The sequence below is a fragment of the Macaca thibetana genome, chromosome 13, assembly GCF_024542745.1.
Source record: "Macaca thibetana thibetana isolate TM-01 chromosome 13, ASM2454274v1, whole genome shotgun sequence".
Lineage (NCBI taxonomy): Eukaryota > Metazoa > Chordata > Mammalia > Primates > Cercopithecidae > Macaca > Macaca thibetana.
This window is the reverse complement of record NC_065590.1, coordinates 59456243-59479167: the sequence shown is the minus strand read 5'-3', so window position 1 is coordinate 59479167 and position 22925 is coordinate 59456243. Positions and strand designations below refer to the sequence as shown.

The 22925-nt window shown below is 46.8% G+C and overlaps 1 protein-coding gene and 1 non-coding gene across 23 annotated transcripts in view; one reads left to right on the top strand and one right to left on the bottom strand.

Annotated features, from left to right (window-relative positions):
* CALM2 (calmodulin 2) overlaps positions 1-22925 on the bottom strand; it is a 1210617-nt gene that overhangs the window by 487027 nt on the left and 700665 nt on the right. The window contains exon 1 of one of the 22 annotated variants that reach the window (XM_050754936.1): positions 14147-14151. The exons of 19 other annotated variants lie outside the window; for them this stretch is intronic. The gene's annotated coding sequence lies outside the window, so the exon portion shown is untranslated. Of the gene's footprint in view, positions 1-2060; positions 2065-6262; positions 6268-14146; positions 14152-22925 lie in introns of those variants that run through there. 2 more of the 22 variants (XM_050754950.1, XM_050754949.1) reach the window with 2 other exon arrangements.
* On the top strand, positions 6344-6558 carry LOC126934591 (small nucleolar RNA U3). Its single transcript, XR_007719044.1, has one exon. It is a non-coding gene; the product is annotated as a small nucleolar RNA U3 (small nucleolar RNA).

Below are 22925 nucleotides of genomic sequence, written 5' to 3'. Positions count from 1 at the left end.
GTGGGAGCACCTACCTGGGTCTCAGTAACACTGAGGGCCTCTCCCGGGTGAATCTCTGCGTTGTTATGCAGACCAAGTCTCTATGTTGGCAAATACTTCACCCACTCCAGGGAGAAAGGAAAGAAGGAGGTGAGAAATGAAGAACCCTTTCTTGCCAGGGTAATATTGAGCATGTCTTTTCAAACTCCACATCCGGAAGGCTTAGGATATGTACATGGGGTGTGTGTGTGTGTGTGTGTGTGTGTGTGTGTGTGTGTGTGAATGCACACATGAGACACACATATATATGATTTTTTGTTCCTTAGATTTCTGGGCACCATGTGCAGTAACCAAAGCAGAGCATTCATCCTGTGAATCTGAACAGCATTAATGAAGAATGTAGGTCTCCTATTCCAGTCGGGACTCAGAGCGGAACAATGGCATAGCTTGCGTATTTATTTAGGCCTTGGCATCTCAGCAATGAAAAAGTTCGTGGAATAAATGAGCAAAAGATGGAGAACTTTTCTGCTCTGTGTTTATAGGTTTCGGCTGTTCCCAAACCATCCATCTTGAGCTCTCACCGTAAAGCAGACAAGCAGCCCTTTGACAGGCGCATCTTGAAAGTTTTACACTATTTATTTTTTCCCCTGGGAAACAATCTAGGTCTCTGCCACTGAGGCTGTCAGGCAGTAACAGAGTGCCTGAGCTCATTCAATTGTTTATGAGGCTTTCTCTGAAATCCTTAGCCCTTTCCTACGGATGGGAAAAGCAATGAAAAATCTCTTAGCAACAACTGAGCAGGACTCATCTGTCCTTGCTGTCCTGATGCTGCCCCCTGTTTACTATTTATCACCAAATGGGGATAGTGATAAATGGCTCAGCTGGTCCCTTTCTACCTGGGGCTGGAGCATTACACTCAGTTCAAAAAAGGAACTTTAAGAGGAGAATGACCCATATGGTGAAGAACTTTAAATTATGCCTTACAAGGAAAGACAGAGGGAACTTGGAAGGCGTAATCTAGAGGTGGACACTACCCCTTGTCATCAAATATCCAAAGAGCTGTTAGGTAGAGGCACCTTGAACTTGCTTCCTGTGGCTCTTAAGGGAAATCCTATGATGTTCAGGATTTGCCAGGCAAATGTTAGCAGAGGCATTAATGTTAGCGGAGACTCTTTTCTTCCTCTCTCTCTAGGCAATCTCATTTCTTCTCATGGCTTTAAATAACATCTTTAGGCTGATGACTCTCAAGTGTATATGCCTAGCCCAGATCACTTTTCTAAAATGAGAGCTTGGGTATTCAGCTGCCTACTCACATCTCCACTTGCTGTCTCCCTGACATCTCCAACTTCATATGTGTAAAAGTGAACCCTTGATCTGGACCCCCTAACCCAAATCTTATCCTCCCACCATTTTCCCCATCTCAGTAAATGGCACCAGCCTCCACCCAGTTGTCAAGTCAGGAATCTGGGTGTCATTCCTGGCATTTCCTTCTCATTCACACCTCACATCCAATCCATCACCAAGTTCTGTTTATTCCACCTCCAAAATATTCATTGAGCTCCTCTATTCCTCTCCACCGTCATATCCACCACCCTCATTGAAGCTGCCATCATCTCTCATGGGACTATTACAAATGCCCTCTAACTACTCTTCCTGCTTCCATGTTACCTGCCATCCTCCCACCCAACAGCCAGAGAGACACCTGAAAACTCAACATCTGACCAAGTCATTCCCCTGCTTAAAACCCTTCAATGGGCTGGGCGTGGTGGCCCATATCTGTAATCTAGCACTTTGGAAGGCTGAGATGGGAAGATCATTTGAGTCCAGGAGCTCAAGACCAGCCTGGGCAACATAGTGAGACTTCGTCTCTATAAAAAATTTAAAAACAAAAATTCCTTCAATGGTGTCTGTTGCAGTTAGATAAAGTCCAGGCTCCTTCTGAGATGCACAGGGTCCTGCATAATCTCTCTCCCCTCATCTGGTACCACCCTCCTCACTGCTCTATGCTGGAGCCACACTGGCCTTTTCAGCTCCTCAAATGTACCAAGCTCCTTCCTGACACCTCTGCCTTGATTTGCCATCCCCCAGCGCCCCCTCCCCTCAGTCTTTTAGTTCTCATCTCACGTGCCACCTTTCCAAAGAAGCCATCAATTTTAGTTGTCTTTTGCTGCAAAACAAATCATCCCAAAACGTAGTGGTTTAAAACAACAACAATCTTATTTCTTGTAATTCTGTGAGTTGCCTGGGGCTTAGCGGGATGGTTCTTCTGCTGGTCTTGCTTGTCAGGTGTTCACGGTGAGATGGCACCTGGGGCAGAAACATTCAAGATGGCTTCACTCACATGTCTGCCATCATGGCAGGAACATCTCATCTGGGATACTGGGATAGCTGGGCCTCTCTGTGTCACCACAGGGCTCACTCTCTCAGTGGCTTCTTCAAATGATCTCTCCAGCAAGATGACCACACTGATTTGGGGCTGGAATTATCCCATTAAAAGCTTTGTTAGAATAGAGAGCTGTGAATATTGGATATGTATATTTGTTAGTGTGAATAAATGGTTCCCAGGAGTGATGGTGTAGTATACTGAAAAAGAACAGGACTTTGGGGTCCAAAGTTCAAATCTCATCTCTACCATGTATGATTCTTGCTTATTCATTAAGGCTACTTTGGTTACTAACAATAGAAATGAATTCTGGCAAACTTAAGCCAAAAAGGGGGAATTTATTAGAATGTATTAGTCAGGGTTCTTCAGAAAAACAGAATCCATAGGATGGAGATATATATAAATAGATATATAGATATATAGAGAGATAGATAGATAGATAGATAGATAGATAGATAGATAGATAGATAGAGAAAGAGAGAGAGAGAGATTTACCAGGAGGGATTGGCTCACACAATTATGAAGGCTGAGGAATCTCATGGTCTGCCATCTGTAAGCTGGAAGCCCAAGAAAGCCAGTGGTGCAATTCCAGTCCAAACCCCAAAGCTGGAGAACTAGGGAGTGGAGGTGGGAGGTGAAGGGGATAGGTAGGATATAAGATCTGGTCTCAGTCAGAAGGTCCAAGAACCAGGAGCACAGATACCCAAGAGCAGGCAAACCTAGATGTCTCAGCTCAGACAGCAAGAAAATATGCCCTTCCCTGCTTTTTTATTCCATTCAGGCCCTCAGCAGATTTGATTGTGCCTACCTGCATTGGTGAGGGCGATCTTTCTTAGTCTGCCAATTCAAATGCTAATCTCTTCTGGAAACACTCTCACAGACACAGCCAGAAATAATGTTTTACCAGCTATCTCATAGCCCAGTCAAGTTAACACATAAAACCAACTATTACAGATCACATGGAAGGGTTGACAACCATGCCTCAGCAGTAGGAGTCAGCAGCCTTTTTTCCGGAGTGTTGCTACTAACCTTTCTCAACCTCAATGATTTCTTTGTGTCTCTCTTTCGTTCTTTAAAGTCCTTTTTTTTTTTTTTTTTTTTGAGATGGAGTTTCGCTCTTGTTGCCAAGGCTGAAGTGCAATGGAACAATCTCAGCTCACCACAACATTCGTCTCCTGGGTTCAAGTGATTCTCCTGCCTCAGCCTCCTGAGTAGCTGAGATTACAGCTGGGATTACAGGCATGCATCACCACCCCTGGCTAATTGTGTATTTTTAGTAGAGATGGGGTTTCACCATGTTGGTCAGGCTGGTCTTGAACTCCTGACCTCAGGTGATCCACCCTCTTCGGCCTCCCAAAATGCTGGGATTACAGGCATGAGCCACTGTGCCTGGCTTCTAGTTTTAAGTCTTACACCTTCGTCTGTCTCAAGACTGACTCAGCTTGGTTCAAGTATCAAATTCCTTGGTCGGGCCAGGTGCAGTGGCTCACACCTGTAATCCCAGCACTCTGGGAGGCTGAAGCGGGTGGATCACCTGAGGCCAGGAGTTCGAGACCAGCCTGGCCAACATGATGAAACCCCGTCTCTACTAAAAATACAAACATTAGCCAGGCGTGGTGGCAGGTGCCCGTAATCCCAACTACTCGGGGGGCTGAGACAGGAGAATCACTTGAACCCAAAAGGTGGAGGTTGCAGTGAGCCAAGATTTTGCCACTGCACTCCAGCCTGAGCAACGAGAACAAAACTCCGCCTCAAAAAAAAAAAAAAAAAAAAAAAAAAAATTCCTTCGCTGGCCAACCAGCTAAGGCTACAGGGTACAGTTACATGGTACAGGGTGGGCTGCCAGGGGCGCCGGAGGATGGGGTACACGGTTGGGAAAGGGAAGTCAGCGTGAGGCAGGTGACGAACCCAAGATGGGTCAACTATACTAGGTCAAGTTACTGGTAAGCCTCAGTTTTCTTACATATAAGGTAGGATAATCTACTTCTTAAAGTTATTGTAAGGATTAATCAAAATCATGTCAAAAAGTGCCTAACACATAGTAAACACTAAGTTTACGGTTAAGTGTTGTTATTTTTAAAAAACAGTGTATCTTATTTATTTTATATTTTTTAAAGAGACGGGGTCTTGTTGTGTTGCCCGGGCTGGTCTCAAATTCTTGGACTCAAGCGATCCTCCCACCTCGGCTTCCCAAAGTGCCGAGAAAAATAATTTTAATACTGGTGAAGAACTGAATGAACTAGTAATAGCTTCAAAACATCATCATAATCTTAAAGAAAGATTCTGGGCTCACCTTATACTTGTCTTGATCCAGCCATGGAATCAGCCATTTCTCCAAGGAGCTCTCATTCCTTTTATGAAAAATGGTATTCAAAAGCCAAGACCTGGTTCCTAGATGTGCTCACTGCTATTAGGATGTCACTGTTTATAGGTGTTCTCAGGGGACAGAGCTGGGGAGCGCACATGTGCACACACACATTTATATCTACATTTATTTCTATCTCACTGCATATGGGAAATCATGAGTTCACACCCGTAGCCCCAATTCCAGTTAAACACCCCAGGTGTTATTCTAGTTTTCTCCTACCGTATTTGTCAGTTTCCTGATTTTAATGGCTGTGTTTTGGTTGTAAAGGAGAATGTCCTTATTTGGAAGAAATATACACTGAAGTATTTACCCAGTGAGGGGTATGAAGTCAGCAATTTACTCTCAAATAATTCAGAAAAAAAAAGTTATTTGAACCATATTTGCAACTTTTCTGTAAGGTTCAGATTTTTCAAAATAGAATTTATTAAAAACAAACAAATGCCGGGCGCGGTGGCTCAAGTCTGTAATCCAAGCACTTTGGGAGGCCGAGACGGGCGGATCACGAGGTCAGGAGATCGAGACTATCCTGGCTAACACGGTGAAACCCCGTCTCTACTAAAAAGTACAAAAAAAAAACTAGCTGAGCGAGGTGACGGGCGCCTGTAGTCCCAGCTACTCTGGAGGCTGAGGCAGGAGAATGGCATAAACCCGGGAGGCGGAGCTTGCAGTGAGCTGAGATCCGACCACTGCACTCCAGCCTAGGCGACAGAGCAAGACTCCGTCTCAAAAAAAAAAAAAAAAAATCCTAAAACAAATAACCTCATACATGTGTCATTTCCTTACCTGGGCAGGTAAATTACTAGAAGGAGAAATGCTTCATCAAAAGACCTGTCCATTTGTAGTTTTGTTTTGTTTCTGGAGACAGGGTCTTTCTCTGTTGCCCAGGCTGGAGTACAGTGGCACAATCATGGCTCACTGCTTCTTCAAACTCTCAAGAGATCCTCCCTTCTCAGTCTCCCAAATAGCTGGGACCACAGGCGTGCACCATCATGCTCAGCTAATTTTTAAATTTTTTGTAGAGATAGGGGTCTCTCTATGTTGCCCAGACTGGTCTCAAACTCCTGGGCTCAAGATATCCTCTGGTTTTGGTCTCCCAAAGTGCAGAGATTAGGCCAGGCAGGTGGTTCAAAGCTATAATTCCAGCATTTTGGGAGGCTGTAATGGGCAGATCACTTGAAGCCAGGAGTTCAAGACCCCTCTGCCAATATGGTGAAACCCTGTCTCTATTAAAAATATAAAAAAGCCAGGCACAGTGGCATGTGCCTGTGATCCCAGTTACTTGGGAGGCTGAGGCACGAAAATAGCTTGAACCTGGGAGGGGAGGTTGCACCTCAGTGGGAGATCTCACCACTGCACTCCAGCCTGGTGACAAAGCAAGATTCCATCTCAAAAAACAAACAAACAAAAAAAACGAAAGAAAGAAAAACACAAAGTTCTGGGATTACAAGTGTGAGCCATCTCGCCTGACCTGTTTATAATCCTGATGGCTGTTGCCCAAATTGCCCTCCACAGTGATTTTACAATTTACATAACCCCCCACCTGGAGTGAACGAGAAGCCTTACTCTCCCCAACACGATGTTTTATAAGACTTTAAAAAAAAACACTTCAGTTGAAGACTTTACTTTCAGGGATCATTTGTATAGAAGTTCTAGAAGAAACTAGAGAAGTTTCTCTGCGCAGGTAGAGCACCGGAAACCACCAGGAGGAGGCACGTTCTCTCCTGAATGTGAAGCTGGTCTTGGTGTTACTTTGCAATTGCCATTTGGCATTGATGGGCGTTCATTTCCCTCCAACAAAGTAAGACGGAGAAGATGCAGCCTGAGTGGTCTGCCTTCTTAAAAAAAAAAAAAAAATTGTTGGTGAAAGCTGCTTTCTTGTGTAGTTTTAATTTGCATTTCTCTTACTGTGAGTGGGTTTGAGCATCTTTTCAGAGACTTAAAGCTGGTTGTATTTCTCTTTCCTTGAGTGGTTGGTGCACAGTCTTTACCCATCTTTTTATTGGCTTATTGTTCTTTTATTCTTGTTATTATCATGATCATTGTTGATGTAGAACCTCTAAACGTGATGGCACTTAGCCCTATATGAGTCATAAATATTTTAACCAATTTGTCCCTTGTCTATTGACTTTTTTGAAGATAGTTTGCCATGCAGCTAGTCTTTGTTATGTAATCACATGTACCACTGTTTTATAGCTTTCTGGGTTGTTTTACACCAACAAAAGATGATAAAAATCATTTTCTTATGGTTTCTTCTAGTACGTGCTTTTAAATTTTATTTTTACATTTAGATACTGGACACATTTGAAACGTATACTAATCTAACTTCATTTTTTTCCCAGAGGGCAACCCCATATATTGAATCATTCCTCTTTCCTTCCTGGTTTGAAATGCTGCCTTTCCTGCACATTACATTCCTATAACTTCTGCATTTGAGCTTATTTCTGGGATTTCTGTTCTGGTCCATGGATCTCTCTCTCTCTCTCCCCTGTGTCTCTGGCCACTCCTTCTCAGCCTCCTTTTCTGGCCCCTCCTGGCTTCCCCTCCCCTCCTCTTTGTCATGGTGTCCCCTCCTGTTCTATCATGACACATTTTCCTTCTCTGTCCCACGCTGATTTCATCGGCTTCAGGGCTTCCATACCAGCTTGGGCTGAAACTAATGTGGCATTTGTATCTGTAGCCTGGCACCCTCTCCTGAACTACAGACTCATGGAGCCACTGTCATCTCAGGGGCTCTACTTGGAAGCTTAATCTGCATTTTGAAAATAACACTTCCTAACCCAAACTCCTGCTGCTCCCCAGAACCTGCTGCCGCCACAAAATTCTCAGGAAACAGTAGCTCCATTGTCTCTATAGCTCGAGTCAAGACTCCATGTCTTTGATGACTCCTCTCTCTCTCTCTTTTTTTTTTTGGAAATGGATTTTTGCTCTTGTTGCCCAGGCTGAAGTGCAGCGGCACGGTCTCGGCTCACTGCAACCTCCCCATCCCAGGTTCAAGCAATTCTCCTGCCTCAGCCTCCCAAGTAGCTGGGATTACAGGCACCTGCCACCATGCCTGGCTAATTTTTGTATTTGTAGTAGAGACAGGGTTTCACCATGTTGGCCAGGCTGATCTCGAACTCCTGACCTCAGGTGATCTGCCAGTCTTAGGCTCCCAAAGTGCTGGGATTACAGGCATGAGCCACCGCACCCGGCCGACTCCTCTCTTCTTTGCGACATCCATGCCTGTCAAGTCCTGTCAGCTCTGTTCTCAAATAGACCCAGAATTAAACCAGCTCCCTGTCCCATCATCTGTCTCTCCCCTGGGCTATGGAAATAGCTTCCTAACCCATCTTTCTGTGGCATCCCTGATTTCACCCCCTAACCCCAGGTCCACTCTCGCCTCATCAGCCAGAACAATGCTTTTAAAATGTAAGTCTGATCATGTCCTCCTCTGTGCAAAACCTGCAGTGGTTCCCAAAGTCCCACAGAAGCCCCTAAAGCCTACCTGACATGGTCCCCAGCTAACTCTTGGATCTTTATCCTCTTCCATGAATCCACTCTTGCTGGGCACTCTGGTCTTTCTGTTCCTTGAACACACAGGAGGACTCTCTACCAATGTACCTTCCTTGAATAACTGTATATAAACCTATAGACTTAAACTTCTATAAGACTTACATAAGCTTTAGACTTATGTAGACACAGAAGTTGATCATATATGACACTTGGACATACATTTAAACATGTAAGCAAAATGAAGGTGGGCACTTTGACTCACACCTGTAATCCCAGCTGTAATCTACTGAAAATACAAAAATTAGCCTGGCCTGGTGGTGTGCACCTGCAATCCCAGCTGAGATTGAGGCATGAGGACCGCTTGAGTCTGGGAGGTAGAGGTTGCAGCGAACTGAGATTGCACCACTGCACTCCAGCCTGGGTGACAGAGCAAGACTCTGCTAAAAACAAAAAACAAGGCCGGGCGCGGTGGCTCAAGCCTGTAATCCCAGCACTTTGGGAGGTCGAGGTGGACGGATCACGAGGTCAGGAGATCGAGACCATCCTGGCTAACACGGTGAAACCCCGTCTCTACTTAAAATACAAAAAAAATTAGCCGGGCGTGGCGGCGGGCACCTGTAGTCCCAGCTACTCGGGAGGCTGAGGCAGGAGAATGGCATAAACCCAAGAGGCGGAGCTTGCAGTGAGCCAAGATCGCGCCACTGCACTCCAGCCTGGGCGACAGAACGAGACTCTGTCTCAAAAAAAAACCCAAAAACCTAAAAATGTGAGCAAAATGAATTGGTTACAGTAGTCCTAAAATTTCTTCAAATTCAGAGCTTATCTCTTCTGAATTTTATTTTGATTCTGACCATTGATTTTCTTGTTTTTCCAAACAACGTTGTTCTCTGTGCCTTCAAGAGTGCTAGTTTGATGGTACAGCATTTATTAAAAGAGTGCCCTACTATTGTCTCCGGGGCTTCTTCCAAGCTTCTAACTATCTTGGCTAGTGCTGTGTATATGGATAGGTGAGGACAACTGCGTCATGACTGTCACCTCGATGACAGGGATGTAAGACACACCTCAATTTCAGAGATGTTTAATTGTAAAAACAACAACAACAACAAACAGGAAACGGAATCAGTGAATTATGGTACTCTCTGGTTGGACTAATTCCCTCTACTTACTCTTCTTTTCCAAAATTTTTTCTAGTTATTTTTGCTTATTTTCACTTTATGAGTAAAGTCAGGGAATGTTATTTATATAAATAGATGACAAAAAAAATGGCAAATAAATAAATGATAATAACAGGCAGAATCAGACCTAATTACTTGGTTAATTATTTCATGCACCAGTTGTAAGTGCCTTTTGCCTCAGAGTGGAATTAACAGATACCAGATAGTCCCCCAACCCTCATCCCATGCTCTTGGCCAACATTGCTAACTCATCAAGGTTCTATTTTTCACTGATACCAGTGGAGGCCTCAGACACTTTCTCTGCACAGCGTTCCAAGTGGCCATTATCAGTTGATTAGAGTTGGTAAATGGAATTAAATTCTCCGAAGCCAACAGTCACCCAAGGCATGTGGATATAAAAAGTAGAGAAGTCTAAATCCGTTATCAATTCTTCAACAATGCAGGATGCATCACTACCCCTCCTTTGGGACAGATCATATCCCTATATCAACTGAAGGACGTTAAAAGACTTCCACACCACCATATATACACAGCTAGACCAACTGAGTTCAGAGCCCTGGACTACCCATAAGTCGAGTCATGCAAGACTCCTCTTTAGCAAAGCTGAAAGGCCAGCTATTTTTAGTTCCACAGTGTTCTCTTTTCCCAGCTTGAAGTGTTCAGCGCCTCTGCTTAGGCTCCCTGATTCACATTGAAGGGTAAATGACTGCTAGCCCAATCAGACCCTCCCAGGAGCCCAACACCTTTTCGTAAGCAGTGCTTCTCAATCATCTGGGCATCTTGTTGCGGTGCAGACTCTGGTTGGGGAAGCCCGGAGTTGGACTTGGTAATGCTGGTTCAAAGACCAGATAAGCAAGGTGCTAAGTATATTTGTCAGCTCAGACATAACAAAATACCATAGTCTGGTGGCTTAACCAACAGAAATTTATTTCTCACAGTTATGGAGGCTAGAAGTCCAAGACCAAGGTGCCAGCAAGGTAGTATTTATTATGAGGCCTCTCCTCTTCGCTTGTAGGCAGCCACCATCTTGTTGTGTGCTCATATAGCCTCTTTCTTGTGCAAGTGAGAAGACAGGGTGAACTCTCTGGTCTCATAAGGACACAAATCCTATCAGATCACAGCCCTACCCTTAGAACCTCATTTAACCTCCACCCTTAGAACCTCATTTAACCTTAATTACTTCCTTAGAGGCCCTATCTCCAATTACAGTCACCCTAGGGGTTAAGGCTTCAACATATGTGTCCCAGTGGGAGGACACAAACAGTCAGTCCATAATTAAGGAACAGAACACTGGGGAGAAAAGTCCTACTTTGCTGGGACACTGGAAAATGCGAGTATTCTCTGGACACCTACACCAGGCCTCTCCTCAACACCTGAAGCAACCAAGCTGGAAGATTCATCAGTGACTAAGGCCAGCAATGTTGTGTTGCTGGCAGGAAAGATCCATTGTCTAATTATGAATCTCGGCATCCTAGAATTGTGGGGAGAAGCCAGTTCTCAATTCGTTTTAACAGAACTTCTCTCTGTAGCAATTCCAGCCAATTAAGCCAACTCTGCAGGTTCCAGGCAAAGAGGGCTTTGTTATGGGCTATATTTAGTGCCTAGGTGGCAGGTGGAATCTGCCATGCTGAGCCCAGCACTACCGTGCTCACCACTGCAGCATGTCAGGATAACTCCCAAGGGCTTTAATGGCAACATGGAAGTTCCCATGGCCAGGTGCCTCCCCTTCTACCCTGGAAGGCTTTGGAAAAGCTGCCTCAGGTGGCACTGTGCCTCTTTATGGGCACCATGCACTGGACCTACTGGCTTTGTAAAGGCCTGCAGAAACGCTATGGTTTGAATGTGTCTCCCAAAAATCATATGTTGGAAACTTAATCCCCAATGGAGCAGTATTGGGAGGTGGGGCTTAAGTGGGATGTGTTTAGGTCATGAGGGTTCCTCATGAATGGATTAATGCTGATTATAAAAAGGGCTTGAGCTGGGTGCAGTGGCTCATGCCTGTAATCCCAGCACTTTGGGAGGCTGAGGCGGGCGGATCACTTGAGATCAGGAGCTCGAGACCAGCCTGGCCAACATGGTGAAACTCCGTCTCTACTAAAAATACAAAAATTAGCCAGGCTGGTGGCAGATGCCTGTAATCCCAGTTGCTCGGGAGGCTGAGGCAGGAGAATTGCTTGAACCTGGAAGGCAGAGCCAAGATCACGCCATTGCATTCCAGCCTGAGCGACAGAGCGAGACTCCGCTCAAAAAATAATAATAATAAAATAAAAAATAAAAATAAATAAAAAGGGCTTGACTCTAGGGGTTCACTCTCGTGCCTTCTCTTGACCTTCTGCTTTTCACCATGGGATGGTACAGAAAGAAGGCCCTTGCCAGATGGCAGCCCCTCACTCTTGAACTTCCTAGCCTTCAGAAGCCCAGGGAAGATATATAGCCACTTAATCACTGTGCATTCATTCATCCAATATTAACTGAGCACCTACTCTGCCCTAGGCATTGGACTTAGCCTTGGCCACACAGCATTGAGCAACAATGGATATTCTTTGTGTGTGTGTGTGTGTGTGTGTGTGTGTTTCTTTTCTTTTTGAGATGGAGTTTCACTCTTGTTGCCTAGGCTGGAGTGCAATGACATGATCTTGGCTCACTGCAATGTCCATCTTCTGAGTTCAAGCAATTCTGCTACCCCGGCCTCCCAAGTAGCTGGGATTATAGGCGTGTGCCACCACACCCAGCTAATTTTGTATTTTTAGTAGAGATGGAGTTTCACCATGTTGGTCACGCTGGCTTGAACTCCTGACCTCAAGTGATCCACCTGCCTCGGCCTCCGAAAGTGTTGGCATTACAGGCATGAGCCACCATGCCTGGCCTAACAATGGATATTCTTACCTGCCTCGTGGGGCACACAGAAGTCAGGCACAGCTTCTGAGCAGATGTTAACAGGACCACTTGGAACCAGTGGGAGTTACTGGGAAGTGGAGGTGGGGTTATTGGTCACAGGAAGAGGTATGTCTTAGTCCATTTTGTGCTACTATAACAGAATGCCTGAGACTGGGTAATTTATAAAGAACAGAGATTTATTATAATACAGTTCTGGAGGTTGGGAAGTCCAAGATTAGGGGGCTTACATCTGGCAGGTGCCTTCTTGCTGCATCATAACATAGCAGAAGGCATCATGTTGGGGGTGGGGAACATCCGCTTCCAAGATGGCTCACTCCCATGCCTGCCAGGTTAGTGCTGGTTGCTGCCTAGCAGCCTCAGTTCATCACCACATGAACGCCATAGAGCTAAGTGTCCTCCTGACGTGGTGGCTATATTCCTCCAGAGCAGGCAATCCAAGAGAGCACAAACTAGAAATCACAATGTCTTATATGACCTAGCCTTGGAATTCAGTTCACTCTACGTCATTTCTGCAACATCCTGTTGGTTACACAGATGGACTCTACTCAATGAGGGAGAGGCCTCTGCAGTGGTATGAGGCCCATGAGGTGAGGATCACTGGGGGGGCCATCCTAGAAGCTGGCTACCAAGGCCTCAGGTGTCATGCTCTGTATATAAGTATGAATTCAGAGGAGGGAACAGTCTCTGGGAAAACTAGGATTTGTTTAATGAAAGAGGTTGACTTGCTCTGTATCCTGAAGGATAAGTAGCAACTGGAGAGTTGTCCATGGATGACAGGAAGTCAGGCCAGGAGGGAGCACAACATGAACAAAGGCATAGAGGCAGCAACGGGCATCGTGAATTGTTAATCAGAGAGGAGAGTGGATTGGCTGGAGCAGCAAGTGCATGTAGTAAAATAAAGGTAATACACAATGGAGTTGGGTGACATCAAAGTTAAGAGGGCTTTGGAAGCCAGGCAGTGGCATTGTTTTGATGAGTTGTTAAGGATCAACGGTGAGTGCTACAATGGTCACGATGATGAAAGTGGTGCTTCAGGAAGCATAATCTAGGGACAGCATGTAGACAGCTCAACCTGGGGAGAGACTAAAGGCAGAGGCATGAGCCTTGACCTTATGAGAAGCTGAATTAAGATATTGGAATTAAGAATGGAAAAGGAGTAGGGCGTGTGGCTCATGCCTGTAATCCCAGCACTTTGGGATGCTGAGGCAGCCTGGTCACTCAAGGCCAGGAATTCAAGACCAGCCTGGCCAACATGTTGAAACCCTATCTCTACTAAAACTATAAAAATCAGCTGGGCGTGGTGGCGGGCGCCTGTAGTTCCAGCTACTAGGAAGCCTGAGGGATGAGAATCACTTCAACCTGGAAGGTGGAGGTTGCAGTGAGCTGAGATCATGTCACTGCACTCTAGGCTTGGTGACAAAGTTAGACTCTGTCTCAAAAAGGAAAAAAAAAAAAAGAATGGAAAAGGAGGCAGAGTTTTAAGTGTTATTACAAAGGAAGAATTGACACTACCCCCAAAAGACTGGGACCTGGAGGCTGGGATAAGAAGATGGATTGAAACTCACTTTCTCCATGGTCAAAACAGAGGAGTAGCACTTGCTGTGTTCACCTCCTGGAACTGAGTTGAACATCACATGAGACAATGGCTATGAAACCACTTGGATAGGAGAGAGGTTTTAAACACCAAAGGGATTATTGTTATTTGAATGATTCACTTGTAGGTAGTACTTATTTTAGGACTGAGGGAGGTAGGGTTTGGGGAAGAATAGGGCATATCTGTGAACATGTCTGCCCAGCTCCTCCTCCCTGTAACCTTCCAACCTGATGGATCTCAAACCTAACACAAATCTTCCCCCCTTTCTTAGTCTTTGCCCACCTTTCTCCCAGTGACCCAGCTTCAGTCTGGGCACTTGACTCCAGGTATCTTAGGGATCTGAAATGTTCTTTTTCATTCTACTCTACTACAAGCACACAATAGTCAGAAGACTGTGTAGGGGAGTGTTTGCCCTGGCTAGCTCTGGCCAGTTACTGCTATTGGCTGTGCAGCTTGGGAGACTGGGTCGTGTGGGGCCTGAAGCTGTACCAGAAATGGCCTAGTCAGGAGACTGACCCAACTGGTGGGCTCTGACATGCAGTGTCTTAATCTTCACATCTGTCTAATCTCTCCTAACCCAGTCAGTTCCTTGCCAGAAGTTAATATGCGGTGAAAACAAAGCTGTCTCCTCTTCGCTGTGGTCATCCTGCACTGTCCTGTGCTGTTATGCTTTACACTGAATGTTTGTCTGTGTCCCCCACAAATTCACATGTTGAAACCTAATCCCCAAGGTGATGCTGTTGAGGTGAGGCCTTTGGGAGGTGATTAGGTCATGAGGGCAGAGCCCTCATGAATGAAATTGGTGGCCCTATAGAAGAGACCCCAGAGAGCTCCCTCACCTCCCTCCACCATGTGAGGACACAGTGAAAAGACAGCCATCTGTGAACCAGGTTACAGGCTCTCACCAGACACTGAATCTGCTGGTGCCTTGATCTTGGACTTCGCAGTCCCTAGAACTGTGAGAAATCAATTTTGTTGTTTCTAAGCTACCCGGGCCATGGTATTCTGTTACAGCAGCCTGAATGGACTGAGACCTGTTAACCATGATGAGATTCTGGATTTGTACTGTCCTCGTCATTTCCAATACTTTCACAAACATTATCATGAGGGCATGTATAGCAAAGGATAGCACTGTTGTGCGTGGGTTGAAATCCCAGCTTCCCAACTTGCCAACCAATTACTTTGTTCTGTAGGCCTTGTTCTCCTCATCTATGAAATGGGATAGCAATAAGCTTTACCTCTGTGAGTAGCTGTGAGGATTGACTGAGGCTCCCTGGGGTGCCTAGAGGGTCATGGCAATGGGGCAGGGCCCTCCACTCAAAGTGCCTGTAGGCTGGTTGGAGAGATGTGTGAAAAGAAAAAAAGTTGGCTTTTTTGGGCTGCTGGGCTTTTGTTAATAAATTTCCAGTGGGACGTTTCCGCCACTTGCCTTTTTTTAGAGACATGAAGAGAGGAGAATTGAAAACATTTCCTATGTTGAAATGAAAGGCACTATTTAATCTTGTCACCATCTGCCTTGCTCCAGGCTGGGAGCCCACAGGCCCGGCTCCCTGTTTCCTAGCGACAGGGCCACACACCTTTCTCGGTGCAGAAAAACGCACACCTTCCCTGGTGGAGAAAAACATTCCCTGGGCAACTGCAGGGAAGGCTCTCGCCCAGGGAACTGGGAAGGAGCTGCCCCAGACCAGAAGTGTGGCCCAGCCTTCCCTGGGCATTTTTCTGCAACCAAACAGGACACCCTATTCTCCCTTCCCAGGGCCACATGGCAGCAGGGCAATCCTTAATTGATTTATGAAGTCCTTGAAGTGACCCTCAGTGCCCCAAGTCCCCTCTTCTTCCTCAGCAAAGGTTTTGGGGCGGCCATAACAAAATACCACAGATTAGGCGGCTCACAATGACAGAAACTTGTTTTCTCTCAGCCATAGAGACCAGAGCTTCAAAATTAAGGTGTCTGCAGGCCTGGTTCTTTCCATTCCCATCTCCCAGCTCCCTGTGGCTCCACCAATCCTTGGGGCTCCCTAGCCTGCAGGTATCGCTCCAGTCTCCTGCAGCATCACATGCCTTTACTCTCTGTGCCTCCTTTCCTGTCTCTCTCTTTTTTTTTCTTCTTTTTTTGAGATAGAGTCTCGCCCTATCCCCCAGGCTGGAGTGCAGTGGCATGATCTTGACTCAGTGCAACCTCTGCCTCCCGAGTTCAAGAGATTCTCCTGCCTCGGCCTCCCAAGTAGCTGGGATTACAGGCGCATGCCATCATGCCCAGCTAATTTTTGTGTTTTTAGTAGAAACAGGGTTTTGCCGGCCGGGCGCGGTGGCTCAAGCCTGTAATCCCAGCACTTTGGGAGGCCGAGGCGGGCGGATCACAAGGTCAGGAGATCGAGACCACAGTGAAACCCCGTCTCTACTAAAAATACAAAAAATTAGCCGGGCGCGGTGGCGGGCGCCTGTAGTCCCAGCTACTCAGGAGGCTGAGGCAGGAGAATGGCGGGAACCCGGGAGGCGGAGCTTGCAGTGAGCCGAGATCGCGCCACTGCACTCCAGCCTGGGCAACAGCGTGAGACTCCATCTCAAAAAAAAAAAAAAAAAGAAAAAAAAAAAAGAAACAGGGTTTTGCCATGTTGGCCAGGCAGGTCTCAAGCTCCTGTCCTCAGGTGATCCACCCGCCTCGGCCTCACAAAGTGCTGAGATTACAGGTGTGAGCCACTGCGCCCGTCTGTCATTGGATTTAGAACCCACTCGAATCCAGGCTGTTCCCACCTTGAGATCCTTACTGCATCTGCAGAGACCCTTTTTCTCAATACGATCACATCCTGAGGTTCTGGATGGATATAATTTTTGGGAGGACCACGATTCAACCCACTGCAGGGGATACCATGTTACCCGGACTCCTCCTGTCTAGGAGAAAAGATTTAATAAGCTACTGGGAGAGACAGTATGTGGGATACACCTTCATCCATGGTCAAGGGGTGTATATTTTGAAAGCGGATCTCACGACAGGGAAACACCCTAACCAAAGATGACATCACCCACATGGTAGATTATTAGGTGTGGTGATATTTTCTGGCCAGTGTCTTCCTGGTTATCTTGCTGCTCTTGGAGAACCAGCCATGCCCTGTGCAGCTGTGTGAACAGGAGAGGGTCACTGGCATGGTCCTCCTAGTGGGGGGATCCCCTGTGCCTCCGTCTGCTTCCTGCAGGGCTCTGTTGAAGCCCTTCTTCCTCTGAGGCAGGGTGCCAATCAGTTGAGTGCCCCATCGGTGGTTCTGGCCCACCTGGAATTGGGTGTGTAAGGGGCTCCCCTGGCTCTGGAAAGGACTCCCGCTCTTGACCTTCCTATTTGCTCACAAGACAGCAGCCTGCAAATCCAAGTGGGTCCCCAGTTCCCCAAATATCCCTCGAACTGAGGGCTGAAATCTGGCCATCTGAAATCCATGTCTTTTTGTTCTTATTTTTATTTTTTAAAATGTCATTTGCAAAAACAAAACAAAACCAAACCCCAAAGACACCCCACAAATGATCACATGCATTTATTTTTATTTGAACAGGTATTACATTCTCATAGTTCCAGATTCGAAAGGAACAAAAGGATATTCTGTGAAAATTCTCCCTCCCACTCTTTCTCTCAACCACCTGGTTTAGCTCCCCAGAAACCACAAATATTTCAGCTTTCAGTATCTTGTATTCTCCAGAGATACATGTACAGTCATAATTTTCTTTGCCCCTTCTTCTCTGCATAAATGACGGCTACTATACCTAGTTTTGTAACTTGCTGTTTTCACCTCACAATATATTCAAGGGTCTTTCCATATCAGCCAAACGCAGCCTGACTGTATTTGTATTAAGCTGCAGAAACATCTACTGATACTCCAGTTGATAATCTATTGCTGTGTGAGCATTACCCAGTCCGCTACTGATGGATACATAGACTGTTTCCCTATGTTCCCTGTGGCAATGAATAACTGTGTATGCTCAGGTCATATGTGTGTGGGAAGAAATCTATAAGGATAATTGCTAGAAGTGGCATATCTGGGCTTCCCCTTACTCTGGCACAAAATTTCCAGGCTTTCAGGCCCTGGACTACATGGCACAGCTTCCAAGGACCTGGCTGGTTTATTTTAAGATGATACGTGCTTGATGGTGCATGCAGGTGGAAATGTGAAACCCACTTAGATGTGGTAGTTACCACTGCAGCACATTAACTCTAATGTGATTCAAAAGACCATATAATTTTTATGCTGCTATTAAACCTGCCACAAGCTGAAGCCTTTCCTGGTGCAAGGTCTGTGTCGAGGCCCCTCAGGGTGGACTGGTGCCGGGGATGGCAAGCCTGGGTCCTAGCTCCAGCTCTGCTCCATGAAACAGTGCCACCCTTCCTGACACAGTATGTTAATCCCTTGGAGAGCTTACTGCAAACCATGCCTCTAGTAGCAATCACATTGTATTTATTAATAGAGCGGGGCAGACAGATCTATGGGCCCTGGCCCTGCAGATCCAGAGGGTGGAGGAGGGTTGCTGTGGCACTACCAGGGCCAGGTGGAGAGGGCAGGTGTCTATGAGGATTTTCTGCCTAGAGGGAGGTCTTGGATATTGACAAAGAACATTTTCCAGGTACTTTACAAAGTGCTTTCTCATACACTTTCTCAGTTAATGTGTGCTTCCGTCAGAGTCTTCGTTTCAGCAGATTTAATCAGAAAAAGTAATCTAGTAAGTATTTGGGGAGGGTGAGTAGCTCACAGAATTGCCTTAAATTTGAAGCATGAAGCTCAGAAACCAGGTGGGAACCAAGGGAAGACAAGGCAGCCAGAAGCACAAATCATTTGCTAGGAATGAGGAGAGGTGAGGACCACTCAGCTTCAGACACTGAATCTTACCACGGGCAGCCTGGCCACCTCCCATGTTGGATACCTGTCAATGCCAGATGACCTGTCACCGCAAACTGTCATCCCATTCCCCCCTCAGCCACCTCATGGGCCCAAGAGGCCTCCTCTGTGCCTGCTCTTTTATATTACTTGCTCCAGAATTAATAACCCTCCTGCCCATATCCCTGATAAGTAACGCCTGGATCATAGCTGGCACCCTGACTATCAGGGAGGTGGAAAAAAGTGGGTGACCTTTTCAGCCTACAATGTGCCTGTAAAGAGTTCTCAAGCCTGTAATCCCAGCACTTTGGGAGGCCGAGACGGGTGGATCACAAGGTCAGGAGATCGAGACCATCCTGGCTAACACGGTGAAACCCCGTCTCTACTAAAAAATACAAAAAAAAAACTAGCCGGGCGAGGTGGCGGGCGCCTGTAGTCCCAGCTACTCGGGAGGCTGAGGCAGGAGAATGGCGTGAACCCGGGAGGCGGAGCTTGCAGTGAGCTGAGATCCGGCCACTGCACTCCAGCCTGGGTGACAGAGCGAGACCCCGTCTCAAAAAAAAAAAAAAAAAAAAAAAAAAAAAAAAGTTCTAGAGAAGGAATCTTCAATCCTATGGAAGCTGGATTGGATGTAGGGCAGAAAGGGGCAACTGTCTACAACCAGCTTGCACGACCACCTTGGGGTTTGGGTTATGATAAGCTTATCCTACTTATTGAAGGATGCTGGGGGAGGGGGCTTTCCATGAATCAGGGCTACTGAGATCTTTATATAGGGACTTCTGTGAAGCTGTGTCCTGACATTGTCACTTATTGCTCACGATTAGCATACCATTAGGGGATTGTTGGCAATCCCCTCTTCCCGCCATTCTTTCCCATAGGGCTAAAGGCAGGGAGGTGGTTTCAAGTGGATGTGAGACCTAGAGCACGCTCCCACATTCACTTGAAACTCATAGCCCTTACACTGTCATAGTCGCCCCTTTAAACCATGAAATAATGCTCTGTTTGTCTTTTGCAAAATATTTGCTGGGAAACAAAGACCTTCAGTAGAAGCACGAGATGTTGAATGAAAGATGTAACAAAGGGAAAAGGGCCAGGTTGGGAAGTGCACAGTTCACACTGCATGGTTCAGCCTCAGTGCCATGAGCTCTGTGTACGAGGACAGTGCTGAGCAAGGCATGCCTGTGTCCCCACTGGACAGCTGAAGAGACTCAGGCAGAGCATGGACAGACCTAGTTCAGAGCCTGGCTGCACATAGTAGGCCCTCAATGAGAGGTGATGATGATGGTGGTGGTGACGGCAGAGCTAGGACTCACTTTGTCCAACGTCTACATATTACAGATGTCAGGTTCATGACTATGCCAAAGGTCATGTTGAGGTCCAGAAGGAGTGGGAGGATGAGCAGAAAGAACAGTCAGGGGGGCTGTAGGCAGGTGAATGATTTTATTCAGCAGCAGCTCACTTCAACAGCTTTCTCACACTGTCTGCCTTGTCTGGGCTGTTTGAGCTGGCAGCTACCACATACAGCTGCGTGGTCAGCTCTCCCCTGCCTTCAGGGTCGGCAGCTTAACTCTTTCTCTCTTTGGGCACAAGGGGGCCAAACTGTGTCCCGGTTTTCCCCATCCTTCTGCAAAAACAGACATCTCTGGCTCTCTCTCTCTCTCTCTTTCTCTGGGCACCAGCGCACCTGCACAGTGTCAACACAGCAATTGTACCTTTTACAGACAACAGTGGTGTAGAGCCAAGTGTTGGCCTTCCCATGTTATAGCTACGTGGCTGTGATAACAAGTAGAGTTATACGCCTGCGGTCTACGCTGAGTCACGTGGGATGTAAACATCCCACCTCGGTCTATCCTTGACCAAAGCACAGCCATGTTCCTTACAACAGGTAAGGAAACCAAGGCACAGAGCAAGGGCCATCGAGCTTCCTGGGGTGATCAGTAGGAAGGGGCAAGAAAGGGTTAAGGCGTGCCCCAGCACGCTTGCCACTGCAGCTGGATGCTGACACAGGTGATGGTAACAAGACCCTAGAACTCTAATGGGAATATGAGTCAAGGGGCAGGGAGGTCATTAAAATTCAGGCTCTGATTCAATAGGCCTGGAGGCTTTGCTAACCACACCTGGGGGCTGCTGGGCCCAGGCTGCATTTTGAGGAGCTGGGCTCTAGCAGCAGTTTGCCTCCCTGGCAGCACATTAGAATCACTTGGGGACATTTCACAAACTACTGATTCTTGGGACCCGAGATTCTAATTTAATTCGAGGTGGTTACAGGGTCAGAGGTCGTTTTTAAAGGTTCTCAAGTGTGTCTTATGTACAGTCAGGTTGAGAAGGGCTGTGTTAGTGGATTGAAAACCATTGGTTGCCTGAGAAGAGGGCTTTTGAGAGCACCTGCAAGGACTGCCTCTCCTTCCTTCCTTTCAGCTGCTGCTCTGCTTGCGGAGCAAAGGCTCTCAGTCCGCAGTTGCAGCTAAGTTTAAATATGCAAATACCTCTGAAAAAGCAAAGGTGAGGGCCTCTCTGAAGCGTGGCTCCTCACAGCAGGGCCTTCCACAGTGAAGGGAAGGTGTGCACAAGTCTGACACCAGAAGAAGGCTGGAGAAGGGGTGCTGGGACAGGAGAGATGCAATGAAGGAGACTCCCCAGGTATTCCTGTCTCTGGTTCCTTGAGTTCCACTTTTCCTTCAAGGGCTTCTCTCCAGCCACTGCTGCCAGCATGACATCCTCCCAGGGGGCCTGGTTTCCCTTTAAGGTTCTGGCCTTAAAGTGATCCTCCCCAGCACACCCACAGCTGGCTGTAATTATTAAGGGGGTTGACATACCACTCAAAGGCAGAACCAAAAGAAATAAGTACTCCTAAGGAAAGGACATGGCTTGAAGGGCTCTGGTGGTCGGAGGAGGTAGGGAAATACACTATTCTATGTCCTCTTGGAGATTGACAAGGCCCATTAGCAGATGCAGGTTCTGGGAGGTCCTGTGGGAAGTAAACCTAATAAGCTTTGTTCAAACTAGTGTCATCAAGTTCATTCAGCCGTGGAACCCTCTAATGGCAGAATAACTCTATGTCTGCAAGGCCTGCTTTGGAATTGTGGACCTACTTTCCTGGAGGCTCAGCAACAAGACTGCTGCCCAAATGCCTCCGATTTGGAGGTGCAGGTCTGGCTGGAGGCCGAGGTGTGGCCTTCATCACCTCTCAGCAGCTCTGCAGCCCAGAGAGCCCTCTGTGCCCTTCTTGGGGGACTCACAAAAGTATAGGGCACAGGAATGGAGCGTCCACTCCACCACTCTTATATCTAGCTGAGGTGTTAAGAGTATGAGCTGGGTCATCAGGGACCGGACTTTAAGTCCTGGCTATATCACTAACTAGCTGTGTGGCCTTGGACAAACTTAACTCCTCTGGGCCTCTGTTCCCTCACTGGTAAAAAAGGAATCGCTCCTACCTCAGAGTGTTGTTGTGAGAACCAATGAGACAACTTAGATAAAGTACTTAGCACACTGCCTAGCAGATAACAGTTCACAAAATGTTTTTCTAAAATGTTTTGTTTGACCAAAGTAGTTGGCATGAAAAAAAAAAAAAAAAAAAAAACTTGTTGTGCCAGTCTCTCCCCACCCAATCCCACCTGTCCCTGGAGGCCAACACCAGTGCCTCTCCCAGCAAAGCCTTTCTTGACTCCCTGACCCTCACGGAGTGGACCGTTCTCTGTGCATTTGGCCATGCTCTGCCTTGCTCCTGGACCATCTCCCTGAGGGTGAGGGGCCATGCTAGAGGAAGTCTAGGCTGCATAAATGCCAAAGCAGTGGCAGATCTAGCACATGAGGAGTTGAGAGCCTGGAAACTAGGGGAGGGGTCCCTCCTTCTTGAACTGTGGGGCTCAAGGGGAACTGTCACCCTTGAGTTTGCCTCTGAGGTAGCCCCTTTCTTGCCATGAAAAAACCTGTTGTGGTCATTGGACTCAGTCTCTGTGTATGCAGCCCTGCATACCATGGTATAATTCCTGTTGCAAAAGTCCAGATATTTTTCTCTCTCAGTGATGTTTTGTTTTGAGACAGGGTCTTGCTCTGTTGCCCAGGCTGGAGTGCAATGGCACAATTAGCTCATTGCAGCCTTGACCTCCTGGGTTCAAGCTATCCTCCCACCTCAGCCTCCCAAGTAGCTGGTACTACAGGCGCACTCCATCATGCCTGG